We start from the raw sequence: 17306 nt of genomic DNA, 5'->3' as shown, positions 1-17306 counted from the left end.
CCCTGCACAGGGAAGTGAGGCTGAAATCCCTTTGCACAGCCTTGCTCTGAGCTTGACCCCCAGTCAGGGTTGAAGCTCTGCAGGCTCCATCTCTGCAGGGGGAGGGAGATCACACTCATCTAGAACAAAATCCACGTGTTCATTCATGATTCTGCTTTATCTCCCTGCTCCTGGGACACAGGAGACACACACCAGCCAAAACTCCATCCAGTGCCTGTGAGTGAGCAGCACCCCTGCCTTGCTGAGGGGAGGGCAAGCCAAGTCCTTTGGGCAGAGGGTCATGACCAGGAAAGGGCCAGCAGATCCAGGACACAGGGATTTACAGAGGAGTTATTTGGGACAAGAAAGGTCAAACCTCCTGGCAGGGAGCAGCACCTGGGGTCACGAGGCTGAGCCTGGAAAACAGCAGGGAGCTGCTGCTGAAGAGTTTTTCTTCACTCCAGATGGAAGGGAACGGATATATTGTGTTAAAGTGTTAAATTTAACACTTAATCAGCAGCTTGCTGGGGCTGTAACATCACCTGGCTCTGTCGCACGTCTGATTTAGTGCTGCCTTCCCACAAAGGTAGGCAGTGGGACAGGACATAAAAATATACCCTGAGATGCTCAAAGGACCAGATCAGGCCAGGTTAGAAACTCCTCCGAGGCAGGGTTCATTCCACTCCCAGTGTCCCTGCAGAGCACCCCTGCCCCCATCACTGCAGTCCCTGATGCAGGAGAGCACAGATGTGGGTGCTCAAAACCACCCCTTGGGTGGGTACTACAAAGCAGGGCAAATTCCACAGAAATGCCATGCCCCTCCAGGCACGGAGGGGGGCTGCAGCTGCAGTCGGGGGGGGCACCTGGGCTGCTGATGTGCTGCTTCCACCTCAGCACCAGTGTTCCCTTGCGACCTTTAACTTCATCTTCTGCGTGGGACGAGGTCAGCAGGGTGTCCCTTCTCTTGCAAAGCCCTTTGCAAAGGGATTTCCACAGCCTTTCACAGCACCACAGCCGTCCCAGGGGCTGGACAAGCACAGGGACAGCATTGGGGTCTGCCTGCTTCCTGCCACTTTGAAGAAGCCTTTTCCCAATTTAACACCCCTTGCTGAGGGCTAGGCATCCTCCCTGCCCCGGGTGGAGATAATATCTCTCCAAGTTAGGGTCAGAAATCCAGATGTGAACTTGTTCCCCTTCCAGGCAGAGAGGAGAAGGCATTTCCCAAACTCCAGCAGCACCCCTCAGTGCCAAAGGCTGCCTCCAGCTCATCCTAGTTAGCACTCCAGGCCCATCTTCCCACAGTTTATACCCTTAAAATGAGCCAGTCCTCAGAGGAAAGCAGACGAGACCATGTTTGTTAACACTGCCAAGGAACAGAGAAGGTTTCATTTGAATGAGTTTGCATAAAATTACTTTAGGGACAGGACAGAGAGACCAAATGATAGTAAATAAGAAGCTGCTCTATTAGCTGCTTTAACACAATGCCTGGATTTATATACTCGGCAGCAGCTCCAGCCTCTGCTATCAGTGTTTCTGCACTAATCATGTTCAGAAATATACAGGGAGAGATGGAAATAAGATGCCAAAGGGCTGAGCCTGTTTCAGGGAGATTAAAGTGGGAATAGTTAATCGCTGCTTTAAACAGTCACTCTGAGGCATCAGGGACGATTATGACTCCTCAATAACAGCTTGTCGGACATGGCCTGAGGAGTCAAAGCATCGCCCAGCCCCCTGCACTCCCAGGAACACTGAGAAGCAGGTGCTGGGCTCAGTTTCGGATGGTGAAGGGGTTCTCTGGATGCTGCCAAGGTTTTTTTTCCCTGCGAAATCAAAATGGGTATTTGAGACACCGACACCTCTCTTGCAGACGCTTCTTAAAAAATCAGTTAGAGCTTGCCCAGGCATCTCTAGGGGGACATGAACACTGCTGTGATGCCCAGCGGGCTGTGGAGCAGTGGAAAATGGGAGGTTGCATTGGAGGAGGAAAGATGCATTGTTGGAGAGCAGGAAGGCAGAGCACCTAGACATGGATAAGAGGGCTCTGAAAGAGCCCCCCTTCAGCTCTTCCTGGAGAGACCAGGCCACTTTAATTTCTCTCCAGTCCCTCCTGCTTGCTCCGAGCTAACCAAGTCTCACATTTGGCTTTCCCAAAACTCATCAGATGTCCCTGCTTGGGCTTGGACGCGAGCCCCCGAGGAGGGTGGGAGGGAGGCTCCTGCGTGAGCACAGCTCAGACCCCACCACCAGTTAAGGCAAACTGGGTCGAAGCATTTGGAAAGCTGCTTAACTCGGAAGCGGTGGAGAGCTGCCAGAGCCGGCGCTGCAGCGAAGAGCTGGCTTGGCAAATGACAAGCCTGTCACCAATGTACGAGGCGCCTAATTACTGCAATCCTTGGGAATCAGCCCGCCCTCCCTCCTCCGTCCCCAGCAGCTCGCTGAATATCGCTCTTTTTTAAACATTAAAAAAAAAAAATAAAAATGGGGGGGGTGGGAAATAAAAAGTTTGACTGGAAACAAAGGTGTTTCCATGGAGACTGCACGCGTGTGGTCGCCGGGAAGGGGGAAAGCATCTCACTCCTGCACGGGAACCACACGGGAAGGGTCTGACGGTCTGCGTGGGAGCAATGCCTTGCAGGAAGACCTTGGCTGGTGTCACCCGGTTCAGCCAAGGTCTCCTCTGGGCTGCGGATCTCCAAAGGAGACCTTGGAGGGAACTTTTCCCTTGGGAATGGGCCCAAGGCAGATGCCCAGCTGGGGCAAGGCAGGGCAGGTTCACTGACACTGGCAGGGCTGTGCTGGTCAATGGCTTTGGGACTGCTCAAAACCCTGTGCCATCCTTGGAACAGGGTCTTTCCTTTCTTTGCCCTTTTGAACTACCAGCCGTATTTTTATTTTTCTGCCTTATCTCCAACCTCCACATTTCAGGCTTCTTGAGGAAATGGTCTCCTTGAACAGAGAAACTGTGCATGAATGTAACATTGCTGAAAATAGCTGCTGGGTGATCCTGCAGGGACACAGGATCCACTTTTAATTGCTCCACACAGAACCACAGGGCTCTGAGGATAATTCAGCCCACGACAGGGATTGCAGACAGTCTTAGGCCCATCAGAGAGGACTTATATATCTTCTTTTCAAGCTCTGTTTTGAGGATAATTCCTTTGCTTTCCAAAGTTGTGGGAAGAAACCACGTCAGGTTCCCTCCTGTTTCCCATTTTGGTGCTAACCCACCTCTGACTATGATTCCCTGCCTGTTTCCCTTCTGGTGATGGGGGAGCATCAGGAGTTCCTTAGGTGTTGTTTATGGAAGCAGTGGCTGCTGTAGGATAATTCACCACTCCCACTCATGGGCTGGGGCTGTTGGCTGGACAATGACCCACAGTGGTCTGGCCCTGCAAGAAGGGCCCATTCCAGGACAGCTGCATTTGCAGCCAAATCTTTGGTGCTCAGAGCTGGAGGAGAGGGACAGCTTCCAGCACACACTGCCAGGCATCGCTCAAGGCCTCAGGGATGCAAGGGTGCATCCCACAGCATCCTTCCAATTCCTGTGGTCCAGGGATGGGCGGTGTCAGGTCCTCGGGGCGAGGGCTATGTTTATTTACTGCCCTGCAAGCTCTGGTCTTCCTTGAGCTGAGACCAAGCAGGGTGCCTCCACACTCTGTTCACTTTCACTCTGCCTCTGGAAGATATGGATAGCAAATATCCACCCCCAGGAGCATGCCTGCCTCCCACCTACCACACCTGAGTCACCACCTCTCAGAGTCTTCTCTGGAGCAGCAATGCTGCTTGATGGATGAGACTGGGATCAAATGCAGGCTTGGTCCAGGGTTGCTCTGGTGCAGAGAAGTTGTTTTTAAGAGAATTTAATAATTAAATGAATGTCTTTTCCATGTCACCCCTTTTATCACCAGATGCTCTGCAGAGGAACACTGTCCTTACCTGTCCATCAACAAAGCAGAGTGCTCATGCTGTTTGGGGTGCAGGACAATTTTGACTCAGCCAGCACAGCAAAGCTGAGAAATTTCTGCAAAACAGGGAAGGAAGAACAAACCCTAACATCAAATTCATTTATAAAGAAGTGAATCTGAGGGGGAAAGGAGGATTTCCAACAAATTACTGTTGCCAGGGGCAGACATAGATTTTCCATCAGAACAAACCTGGGAGTTATCTGTTGATTTTGCTAACCAAAAATCAAAAGAGTCTGTCCTGCAAATGAGACAGATATGACATCCATCTGTGACTGCTGCATCATGTCGATGACACGAGGGATATCCTTGAATTCATGTCCATCAGGAATGCTCCAGCCAGAGCTGGCCTTGCTGCAGAGCTCAACGTGATTGCTGGGTCAAAGTTTTCTTTCAAAGAAAGAGACGCTTCTGCTCCTGCTGATGGGAAAAGAGCTTTTTTAGCAGCTGCTTTCACACCCAGCTCCATTTAAAGCAAAACTAGAGCACGAGTTTGATTGTTCATCGAACATGTTGCCCCTTCCTTTCCTGTTTCCATCTCTACAGGGACTGTGAATGTCTCACTCACCAGGCTGCATTTAAATTTCAGCCCTTTCTCCCACCCCCTTCTGTTCTTCTGCTTGGGATGTCTCTTTTTCAGCAGCTGAATTGCCTCATAGACATCCCACCCTGCCACCAATGAATGCAGGGGACCAGGCCACCCCCTTGGGGTGACACTGGACAACCCTGTGCCCCTCTGCACCCAGACAACAGGAGACTGCTCCCTGCTGCCTGCACTGTCAGTGGTTTCTGAGCAAGGACCAGCCTCATATTGGTACAAAAAGGGCATGTTGTGACATCTGGGCAACCCCAGTGTTTTTCTGTCCCCAAAAATACAGCATTTCCCAGGGGTCCTGCTTCCAGGGGTGCTGTCGAAGACTCAGGCAGAGCCAGGGAGGTGCAGGGGCATTTTGTGCCACATCACTCTGCTACTTAGAGGTAATAATAATAATAATAATAACAACAACAATAATAATAACAGAGTTGCTATTCCCCAGCTTTTGATTTGCCCAGTCTACTCTATCTCCTCCCTCCAGCTGCTTTGGATTAAATGTTCCGTATGTATCTCAGCCCACCTAGCATTTCCCACCTCTCCATTGGCCCTACAGACCCCAGCAGGTACCCTGAGCCTCGGCAGGACCTGACCAGCAGGAAGAGGTGTCTCTGGGTTAGATGCTGCTCCCCAGCCTGGCTGAGAAAATCACTTTGTCTCGCTCTTTTATCCAAGACATTGCCTACACACCCATGTGCATGCCCTGGATTTTGCAGCATGTGTTACAAGCTCCTTCCAGTGGCTGGGTAAGGGCAGGCATTGCTTTTTCTTATTGCCAAAGTGTGACGGTCCTGGGCGTGGACCTGCACACCGTGTGATCCCTCCTCGCCCCAGCTCTGCCCTCATCTCTCCCAGGTCCATTAGGTGTCATTAGGTTCAGCTTAACTTGGCTCACCTTCTGGCTGGAGATTGTGTGAAACCATATGTGGGCTTGGATCTGAAATAGGATTTTGTTTTCCTCACTGTATCTATTTTTTGTGGTTCATGCATTTCCCCCCCCCCCCCCCCCCCGCCAGCTGTAAGGGACGGAGAGAGAAATACCTGACATGGTGCTGAGGGCTGCAGCTCCCTTTGGCCAGTGACCACCGCCCCTTGGCTCCCAGCCCCTGGCCATCTTCATCATCCAATTACACCTCCCTGCAGGATTCATTATCCAAGGTTTTCAGCCTGTGCTTGCTCATGATGTAAGGTTGTGCCTCCCATCCCCTGCAAATTTCCTTCTGCATCAGAGCGAGGTTTAATCCCATTGATGCTAAAGACGTGCAGCTCTCCTCTCTCTTCTCCTTCATCCCTCCCCAGACATGGGTGACCCCAGGAGACCTTGTGGGTTTCTCACCCACAAGCTGAGAGGAGCCAGAGGGAGAAACTGGGGAGGATCGAGCGTGGCTGGGACAGAGCTGGTGGTGGCTGGCAGGGGACATGAGGGCGCTGACATTTTTATGGTTGTTTCTCCAGGGTCCTGCTGGCAGGAGATCCTCTGCCAGCTCCATAGGGCCTCACTACCCTCTTCCACACATGGCAACACGCTGAAGTTACAGGCCATAAATGGCCACAAATAACATGTAATTGTGTAATTACTTCACTCCTTACTTACACAGTCAAATCATAAAGGCATCGCAGTAAATACCCTCTAATGACAGCCTAATTACATCTTCCTGCAGATTACTGGGTAATTAGATCCAGCAGGCTCCAGAAATAATTCCCAGGGAAGCAGTGGTTCGGATTGGCGCATACAATCCAGCCTGCTCTTACCAGGACTTAGACTGCAGCAGCCTCACACGAGCCACCTTCCCCAGCACCCTGGCCAGCCACATCCCCTTTGGTGACAATGCATTGTGACACTTTTCCCATGCAAATGGCTTTTGCTGGTACCCTTGGTGCTCTCCCAAAACACCCATCCCTTGCATTTCTGCCTTTACCACGGTGCCTCATCCAGGTCTTGCTTCTTCTTCTTCCTCTTCTGCCCACAAACGTCACCAGGGGTTGGTTCATCAGCTGACCAAATGCCACTTAACCCTACTCACAGGCATGCAACACTCTTTGCTTCCTGTTGCACACAGCAATCCTTAACCAGTGGCTCCCGGGATATCTGAGGACCCATCACCCCTTTTTCTACAGGTTATTCCCCTTCTTCCCTGCTGCTCCCACTGGAGTTTTATGGCTGACGTCAAGGAAAGCAAGATGAGAATTTTAATAGTATTTGTAGGAGGCAATCTTTTACTGCTTTCGGATTCTCCTCACGGCAAGCAGCTGTGTGGGGGCTGGAGGAGCCTGCAAGGTCTTGGGGGCAAGAGGTTCTGTCTGGGATGGACAGGGCCAGACTAGGAAGAAGGTGGTGGAGTGTTTGGCCTTTAGTCTAAACCCAGTATAGCCAAGCCAAATCAAAACTATAAAGGAAAGAAGCCCTAAATGAGCCTTCTGGGCTTGGCTGATTTTCCTTGGGGAAGAGTTGTGATGGGGAGCCCAGTCTCTGGTGGGGGCTGTGGGTTACACCAGTGAAAGCTAAATGTCCTGGTTGGGAGTCAGGGCAGACACAGGACTCCCCAAAAACCTTTGGACCAATTATTTGCTGAGTTTGCAAATCACTCTTGCCAGCATTGTGGTGCCTGAGGGAACTGTGGTGGTTCTTCTCCCACTTTTTCTGTTGAAAAACCAGCAAACTCTGCTAGTGCAGCAATAAAGGTGAAGAAAATAGGAAAACCAAGGGAAAACAGTCATTCTCAGGACATGTTACCTGTGCCCAGCGTGGTGGGAGCTCTACCATCCCTGGAGATAGCCCCCTCCTCCAGCCAGCCCATGCTGGCATTGGGGCACAACTCCTTCCTCTCCCTGTCCAGTTCCCCAGGTCACCTACCCTGGCTCCAGAGCATCAGCATCATCCTGAAAGTCATGTTTTGTTCTCTTGGGGATGGTGTGGCCAAATGCTTCAGGCTGGAGAAAGACAAGCTTTGGAGCTCTCTAAAAAGCCCAAAATTTGATCTACAGTGCACACACTGAGCACAGGGACAGGCCTTTCCTCTCTGCTCACACCTGAAAAAATGTCTGGATACCACTGGTGAGCTGAGAAATGAGATCTTCCATTCACTTCATACCTGGCCTCCCAACCTGGCATTTGCAATCATTCAGTCCCAGTTTTGCTGCAAAACTTTTTTTCCACAGCCAATGAGAAAGACATCATTTCACTGGGATGGCATTTCTGTGTCCCTGCTGAAGCAGGAAGCCTGTGTCCTCTACTGAAGAGCCATAAGTAAAATGTCTTGTGGGGACAGAAAATACCCCATGCCACAAAGGAGAGAAATTATATTCTGTGAAATCCAGTAGCATATAATCAGAGTTCCTCAGGAGCAACAAAACCAGGCTGGTTCTTTTGTCTTCCTCCTGAGAACCACTTCTGCTTTATTTTGGTAGCAGAGCTAAAGCAGAGGGGTGCTGGTGCTCCACTGCCCACAGCCACAAGTTCTTGGGGCTACTCTCCCCTCACCTGGGTTTCCCCAGCTTTGGTATCTTCATGGCTGTTGCCTTCCCATCTCAGCGGGGCATGGCCTCTCACTGCCCTAACAGAGAAATTTTTTTCAAAGATAGTTGTTTGGGAAGCAGCAGCACCTGTTTTCAGTCAGCTGCAACCCCTTGTGCTGCAGGGGATATCATCCAGCAGAGACACTATTTTGGAGGGGGATCAGTCACCCCCCGGGTTGTGGCAGTGGCTGGATCAGCTCAGAGCCAGGTCCTGGTGCTCTGGTGATCAGCAAGAAGCACAGCCTCAGATCTGCCATGGAGGGTTTGAGGCCCTGGCATGGTTGTAAAGTTCTCTCAAGGCAGAAAATGTTGTGTCCTAGCCATATTTCCAGCCCCATTCAGATGTCACATAGTTATTTAATAATTTACTCTGTCTGACAGCAAAAGCCCACTTCAGGAAATACATTTCTAGAGACCCCAGATGCGCACTTCACTTTGGAGGCACTTCGCTCTCATTTTTGGGATTAACAGGGTGATTTCATCTGCCTCAGATGGGAGGGCTTCCAGAAGCCAGCAGCCTGAAAAGCAGCCCAGAGCTGGGAAGAGCAGAGATTACAGCACCAGGGGAGTGGAGGGAGCTGAAGGGGCAGGGGTAGGCAAGGGACACTCCTGGACGGGCAAGCACCGAGAGCTTGAGGTAGGATGTAACAGGAGGCAGCAATTTTCGAGCCACCTTGCACTCTGGGAACAGCCAGAGGTAACTGGGGACTTGTTTTGTGCTTTTTCCTCCTCCAGACTGGATCTTTGGCCCCAGCCCAGATGACAACAGCAACAAGAGTGACATCAACTGCATCAGCAACAGTGTCAACGAGATGAGCGAGATGCCCGAGGTGCCTCGGCACCGGGACCGCCAGCCTCAGGACGTGGTCATTGCCATCAGCGAGACTTGCCACTTGCCACAGCAGACGTGACCTGTGCCATGTCCGGGCCAGGCGGGATGGAGCAGCGGGATGGAGAGGAGGGATGGAGTGGAAGGATGGAGCAGTGGGACAGTGCAGCAGGCAGCTTGCAGGACGGGGCAGGGAGAGGAAGGGATGGGCAGAGCCGGCACCGTGGAGCAAAGCCCTTCTCCCCCTGGTTTTACCAGCCTCTTAAGGACCTTGCCAGGGTGGGTGGCATCACGCCTTCTCCCAGGCTTGTCAGCCCTGTCCTGACATCTGCCCTTGGGTTTGTGACCCCCCCTCTTTGTTCCCTGTGAATAGCAAAAAAGAAAAAGCAAATGCAAAATACACCCACCAAACAAAGCTTGCAAGAGAAATGAGCTGGAGAGAGGCCGGGAAGTCCTTTGGCATGCAGCTGTCCAGTGCCGTGGGAATGGGGTGGGGAAAAGGGCAAAGGAGACAAGGGGGCTGCAGAGAAATGCGGGTGTCTGCATTTCTGGGGACAGGCCCAGGATGCAGCAGGGAGCTGGGAGCTGCAGAAAGGCACAGAAAGGTCAGCAGGGGCCAAATCCCCCAGTACAGTGGTGATCTGCCTGGGCTATCACGCCTGCCTTTAGTTTTGCAGCTCCAGCTCACAGCCCTTTTCACCAGGTGTGTCCTTAGCTCTGGGACAGCAGAGTTAACAGCCCAAACTTCCCAGGAAGCCTTATTCCTCTATGCCTGGGGCCATCACGTTCCCTCCACCACATCTCTGCTTGAGCTCAGCACCCCCTGACAGGGAGCAGCCCTGTTGGAACTGGGTACATCCCCTTTTTCTGAGGAATGTCACTGGAGAGGAGGACAGGGACCCATCTGCATGAAATCCGAACTCTTCATGGGGGAAAATAGGCCTTACATGTCTGCATCCTTCAGACTCATCCCAGCATGACCACCTCCAAACTTCCTGCCACCCCACGGTGTGCTGGCTCTCTACTGGGGTCAGCTCCACGTGCATTGATGGAGCAGGGAGACCTCCTTCTTCTCCCTGGATGCCTTCCTCTTCCCAGCCAGAGCACCACCAACCAAAATTGACCCTCTCTCTGCCCAAAGACATTCTTTCCCTTTTGTAACTCCAGGCACATTCCTGCTCCTCGCTGTTTAAGGGGCTCAGGGGAAGGCAGCAACAGCAAATGTGAGGGGCAAGCTCCCAAACCATGTGAAAAAAAGGAGCATCCTGACGGCTTCATTGCTATTTTAAAATCAGCTCTTACCCCACTAAGGGTTTGAAACCAGGATACATAATTTCTCTGTATAGCAGAGTGAAGGCACTGGGACCCAGCTCATTCCTTGTGCCTCTCCCTTATGAAGATCCCTTTACTCTCTACATCTTCCCTGAACTTAAAAAAAAAGGTTATACCGATGTGCCACAGAGTCAGTCTTGAGAAAAGCTATGGTATAGGCTGCTGCCTCTGCATTCAGGGAGACAAATCCTGACTTTTCCCAGCCTGAAGTACCCAGCACACCACAAATAGCAGGGGCCAGAACAGCATTTTCCCCTTCTGAAAGTGGTTAAGGAAAATGGATGTGGTTTCAAACTCCTGCTCCAAAGGCTTTAATGAGAGCCATTACCAGCAGTCCCATGCTGGGGCTTTGTCGGCTTTTCAGCAAGCAGAGGTAGAGGACAGTAGCTCAGACCTCCCCCCCGTAATTAACCATTTCTGATCAGACAGGGTTCTGCCACCATCATTTCTCTCTGGTTTTTTTCAGTCCTGGGTTTGTAACGTGGCTGCTCTGGCACCTGCCAGGCTTCCCCTGTGCTGCCGGGGCTGTGGAGGGGAGCTGGACAGCGATGCCCTGGCAGCATGAGGGGGATGCTGGGGCATGATCCCAGCCGAAACTCTCACCCCCTGGGAATAAGGTTACAGCACCGAAGCTGGCTGTGGGCCGGAGAAACTGGGAAGGTGCAGATTCCTGGGGGACAGGAGGTTGTACAGGAGGGGGCTGGTTTGCTTGCTCCCCTGCTCTTTCAGCATCAGCAGGCTGGACATCAGGGTCACCCTGGTGCCTCTGGCCACTGCTCGGGTGGAGGGACAGTGAGACACTGTGTCTCACACTGGCACTGCTCACAGCCTGGTCCCTGCCATGGGGACATGCCACTCACTGGGAACCCCTGGTCCCCCCACGGCTGCAGCAACAGCCCAGTGACTCATCTGCACTGCGGCCCCATCACCCACCAGCTGCTGGAAATAAGGTGGAGGCTCCCCTGGCATGGAGGCAGCCACCTGCACTCCAGCTGGGGTCTTGCTCCCTTCCTAAGACATTTGGGGTCCCACAGGACGTGGCTTTACCCCAGGAGATGCTCCTGCACCAAGCGGCAACTCGCACCCACGGCTGGCGTGGCTGTCACCCCCCCGAGGCCACTGTCCTCCGAGCAGGAGCAGAAGGAAGGAGCCCAGCTCCCTCCTGTGGCCACCTGCACCGGGGTCCGCCAGACCGAGCCATTCTGGGAAGGGGCTGGCGAGGAAGTGCCCTCAGCCCCCTCCCCTCAGCCTCTTTGAAGCCCCTCGTTTGCAGAGGTGCCAGGAGGGATCCTGGTGCTGTGTCCATCTGCAGGACTGACCAAGCACTGGGTGATGCCACGGCAGTGTCCATGGTGAGGGGAAACACCGACCTCACCAACCACCTCCCTGAGCTGTGGGGTCACACCTGCTCAATGCCAGGAACCAGGGCTGGCACCAGAGCTCTGCGGGACCCCGTGGCTGCTTTTGGAACCTGCCTCGAACGGGGGCATACCACAGAGGACAGCTGTTTCCCACACCACCTTCCTTCACATCCCCCATCCCTGCATCATTGCCATCTTCTGGCACCTGCCTTCCCCCTACTTTGTCCCCAAACATGTCACCAGACCTCACACTAGTGCTGAGCTCTGAGGCTGATTGTGAGACTGTCAGAGTCCCAAGACCACAGAGCCATTTTCCCTCCAGACACTGGAGGCAGAGCATTGCTTTTGACTGCAACAACCCCTGTCCCTCCAAGAATTCAGTGTTTTCCTGTCCAGCCATGCACCCATGCAGCTGACTGCATTTTGGAGGACATCTCCAGTATCCTCAGAGGACCTTTGAAGCCGGGTGGCAGGACAGGACCAGGCAGATGAGCGAGGCTGTGAGGATGGGCAAGTGCTCCATGTTTTTGGGGCGTGCAAATGGTACAGCATCCTCGTGTGCTCTTCTCACCCACCAGGACCCCCTCTCCAGGTTCAGCTGTCCCCTTCAGCCCTCTCCTTCCCCCCCCCCCCCCCCCCCCCAAACCTCCGAGCAGGGGACAAGTTTCTGGCGATCCAACAGCAGGGATCCAGGAAGAGCATGGAGGGGGCTTCTTTGCCCAAGGGAGGATTTTTGGGGATGCTGAGGAGGAAGGGGTCTCATGAGTGTGCCTGGCTATTCTGACTGCTCCCATCCCTGCACCTCTTCCGTGCAGGAGGTTGCTCTTTAATTCCCTCCTTCCTCCCCTAAGCGCCTTAGGGAGCAGGGATGAGAGATGCTGGTGCTTTTTATAGCAGCCATAATCCCTGCTGTTCACACTGCCTGCACCTCCTGCCCTGAGACTTTGGAGACTTGGCTGAGCCTCCAAAATGGGGGCTGCTGCCCAAAACTGCCTCAAAACCTTTTGGCTCCCAGCACTGCACTGCACAGACACCAGCTGGGGATGGTTCTGGACTCCAGACCCCTTTGCAGAATGTGTAGGGCAGCCAGAGGTGCTGCACTCTGACAAGGAGGGCCAGGCAGACATACAGAGACACATGGATAAGCACCAGAAAAACTGCCTGGCCTCCCTGGTCTCCTCCAAGGCTTGTGGAACAGGAGCCAACCCCACAGCACAGCTACAAGAAAGTCCACAGGCACAAGAGGAGACTGAGGTTTTCTTTCCTTTCTACCTTCCCCAACTTTACAAAAGGGAAGCTGAGGCAGGGAGGGAGCAGGGAAGGGGCTCCTGGCTCTTCAGCCCAGGAGCAGAGTCCTTCACAGGGAAGCTGATGAGCTTTAAAACCTGAGGAAGCTTTTTCTTGGATGTAACCCCCAGGATGTGAGCTTCAGCATTTTGTCGGGATCATTTTGGTGCTGGTGTGCCTGGTTTCCCTCACCTAGCCTGTGCCTGCAAAGCCACAGATGGCATTTGAGCCATCCAGGCTTCATCCCTGGGACTGAAAGGGACTGAGAAGAAAGCATGTGATGTGGGGCAGTGGAAGGTTTGGTGTGGAAAGTTTGGCAGGAGCAGGTTCTGGAGAGGTGTATTTCACCTCCTGTCCCTGCCTTGGTGATCAGTGCTGTCTTTCCACTCAGCCCCAGTCCCTGTCACCATCCCAGGACCACAGCCACCAAGGGAAGGCATGAGCACTGCAGCTGCTTTGTTCCCACTGCCATTTCCCTCTCCAATAGCTCCACTTTCACTTCTCTCCAGCCAAAAGTCCCCCTGCCAGGAGGAACCCAACACAGCTCTTGACCTTTTACTATTTGTGCTTCGCTGCCCATGGTTAGGCAGATTAAATTTTCTCTGTCCACCCACCCCAGATCAGAGGGTCTCACAGGAGAGGGCAGCTGGCAAATCCTGCCTAAAACCATTCCAGCCCTGCCTGCCCACTTTGCCCTGCTGGAGGCCTGGTCCCTGTCTCCCACAGCTTCTTTGCAATACCTTTGCGGTAATTTTCCCTTTCAACACCCCACAGGGGGAAAAAGTCCAACCCGGGGGTGGTAGTTCTTCTAGGTCAGACTGAGCTAAGACAGGGAAAGAAGATTAATTTCTCAGAAGATCAATTCAGATTTTTCTTCTGCTCCCCACTGGCGAGCAAGGCAGAGCTGGTGGCAGAAGCACACATCTCCTGGGCACCCACAGGTTTTGGTTGTCACCCCTGGGGTGGCACTGAGCAGGACATCCACAGATCCAAGTCCTGCGCAGGAGGTGTAGAGGGATCCTTGCCTAGCAATGGGTGATGGAAGTGGGAAGAAGGTGGCATTCCAGGGATGCTGATGGGCCAGGGTGGGTTCCCAGCACCCAGGGAGGAGCAAGAGGAGACCTGTGCCACCACTTCCTCCCAGCCCCTGGCTGGGCTGGAGCAGGCAGGGAATGGAGCCCTGAGCCTGTCCTTGTCACCCACCCATGTCCACACGCCCACGAGGCCCTGAGTGGTCACACTTGTTTTTCACTCCCAAGGAGTGCAGGGAAGCTGTAAAGCCAGCGAATTATTCTCCAAAGCAAAGGCCTGGCCTGCTGCCAGCCCCTGGCAGGGAACAAACAGCCTGGGGAGGCATTTCCCAAAGGCTCAGCTTGTTCCTGGTTCATGCTCTGATTCTGTACCCCAGTTCAGCAGCCTCACAATCACTCAGGTGCAGACATCAAGAATCTCAAGAGGGAGTTCCCAAAAGTGGGGACAAGGCAGGAGGTTACCAGGAAACCCCACTTGGTGTTTGAGCTTCCCTGGGCAGAGCATCCCCTGTCCACTGTGGCTTCTCCAGGGTGTAGTAGAGGTTCAGCAGAAAACAGGCACAGGGAGGGCGATATCTCTTGTTCTCTTTGCACAAAACCTGTAGGAGGTTCTTTAGAGACCTCTGAACCTGGGGCAGTGGGAAGGAGAAGCTGGAGGTCATCTGGAAACTTGGGACACAAGAATCCTACACTGGGCTGATTTAATCCAGTACTGGGGGTTCCTGGGCACTGTGGGGAGCAGGCTGGGTGAGGGCTCTGGCTGGAGGAGAGCTGGGCAATGGGGCCAGCCTGGGTATCACACCCCAGAGGAGTGGACTGAATTCCACTGTCCTAAACTGGAGGCAGCTTTTGCATCATGGAGTTCTTCCTGGGGATCTGAGGATCACCACTTAGCTGCAACCAGCACCAACACTTCAGTCTTGCCCAGGAGACCATCAGAACATCCCCACTGCTAAAACAGGGTGGGCTGAGAGAAGGGGTTGGGGGCTACACTTAGCCTTTCCTGTCCCATTTGTTTGCCTCTCCTGCCCCACACTGTCTGCAATGGGTCAGGCAGCACAAAAACAGCTCTGCTCCCCAGAAAGGGTTACAGATAACTGGGGTGTGTGGGAGCTGCACAGGGAACAGTACAAGGGTCAACAGGGAGCATCAGTCTCCAGATAAGAGGAGGGTGGAGGCGCTGTGATCCAAGCCAGCTCCACAGGCTGTGCTTGCACCCACACACTCCCTGCACCCACCCCCAGGGTCACCCCACAGTGATGCTTCCCATGCCAGTGATCCCACGGGGTGGTGTGGGGCCACAGGGCTGCCAGACCAAAGGCCCCAGAGTTTGGGAGATTGGACACCTCCCTTCCGACCATGGGGACTATGCTCCTTTTCCCCTGAGAAAATGAAATTTTCATGCTTCCTCCCCACAGGAACTAACAGAAATCACTTAAATGGCTGCATTTCTCTGGGGACAGGCCCTTTTGGAGCTGAGCCGAATACAGGGAAGGGAAAGCCCAGGGGACATTTTAATAACAAGCAAGGAGAGCTATTGAAGTGTTTCACTGCCTCGTTAAGGCAGTCTAATCTCTGTGTATATCTAGGAAAAAAAATTGGCTTGCTGGTGTTTTTATTGTAACAGAGGTGGGTGTTTTCTGGCACGGCTGGGATCCCGCCTGCTTTATCTGCTTGTTTTCTTACCTGATACCGGCCATGAACAGCCCAAGAGCAGCTCAAGGGCAGCAGCAGGCAGGGTCAGGGCCAGGCAGACCAGGAGGGAGGTTGTAGATCCGTGCTGTGGCTGTTTCCCACCCACAGGCGCTCTGCACCCACCCTTCAGCTAGACGCAGGTCCCCGGGGTGTTTCCCCAGGGGAGGTTTGGGATGTTGGCTCTGCACGTGCCTGGGCAAAACCCAGAGATGGGTGATCCCTCACCCAGGCAGTCCAGAGACAGAGCAGGGAGACAACCAGAAGGTCCCATCCACCCCTCCAGCTCCTAGGGCTGAGATTTGGGGGATATATAGATTTTCGGACTATGGGCACCTCGGGCTGATGTAAGCCAGGCTGAAGAGTCCATGCCCAGGGAAGCCCCAGCAAAAGTTCTTCTGCAGCAATACAGGGTTATCCAACTGCTGAGATCTAGATTTGTAAAAGGAATAGGTCAGGCATTTTATTTCAAAGGTTTTCTTCATTATTCTGTTTTTTACCTCAGCCCAGCAGAAACTGGGGAAATCCTGCTGAGTCTTGCTTGCTCCAGCATCCAATTCCCATTGTCAAAAGCTCTGGTGTCAAAGCTGTGAGCCGGAAGGGATGCTGGGGCTGGAATGGCAAGGCTGGATAAGCCGATTGCATTTGCTTTGGAAAAGCTGATGTTTGCATGAGCACCAGCTCTAGTGGTTTTAAAGGGCTCCACCCAGGAGCAAATCCCAACAGTCTGATATCAGAGCTGTGCTGCTCCCACCCCAGCTGGGCTGGAGAAGTCTCTGCTCTACACCCAGATCCAAGCTGCACCTCCTGAGTGGAGGAAGCCACAGGAACCAAAGCTGCCACCCCAGAACACAGGAAGCAAAGACTCCAGCACAGCTAACTGGGCTGGCAAACAGCTAAAATTATCTTCCTTGGAAATATGGGGCAGGAGAGGTGAAAGGTGCTGTTTGATATATAGTCCAGCTGAGATCAATACAGTCATCCTTGCTTCCAGCAGATGTGCCCCAGTACCCAGCTGCTTCAGGAAAAGTGACTTAAATCACTGATGTGAGAAGGGACAGATGCCCAGACACTTGGACTATGCCTGTTTCAGGTCTGGGGCTCAACCTGCCCTTCTGCAGGGCTGCCAGAGGCTCCATGGCATTCCATCCCAGAGCCTCTCCCCTTTCCCTAGAAACACTGGTGAGCTCAGCAAAGCACCGACAGCATGGCCTGGGAGAAACATATTTATTAAGCCAGCTATTTCTTGTTGAGAATGATTTTAACAGCGCCGAAGGACTTACCCTGTCTCCCCAGGGACCCTCAGCTGATTTATTGCATGCAGGGTTAGCAGGAAAGCAGGGGACAGACAGCCTTGGGGACATGGTGGCTCAGTGTCAGCAGCACAGCTACACAGGAAGCCACAAGCTACTCGCAGGCACTGGCAAGCCAAGCACAGCTGCTCCAGGGCAGGCAGATGGATGCTTGTTGCATAGGGCAACCCACTCCCAGTTTGCTGGGATTCACCCAAGTCCTCAGCAGGTACCATCTCTGAGAATTTTGGGTATTTTCCTGCTCTCCACATCCATCCAGGGAAGTTCTGAGGATCTGCAGGGGAAGATGCTTGGGGGCTCTCAGAACAGAGGGTAATTTTCACTGAAGGTGCTGCTTCACAGACACCAAGCCAAACCTGTTGTGCACCCCACCACCTTCCTAACCACAGCCAGCTCACATCTCACATCTGGA

The sequence above is a fragment of the Cinclus cinclus genome, chromosome 8 (assembly GCF_963662255.1).
Source record: "Cinclus cinclus chromosome 8, bCinCin1.1, whole genome shotgun sequence".
In the NCBI taxonomy this organism is placed as follows: Eukaryota; Metazoa; Chordata; class Aves; order Passeriformes; family Cinclidae; genus Cinclus; species Cinclus cinclus.
The sequence above is the reverse complement of the archived record's forward strand: the minus strand, read 5'-3'. Positions refer to the sequence as shown.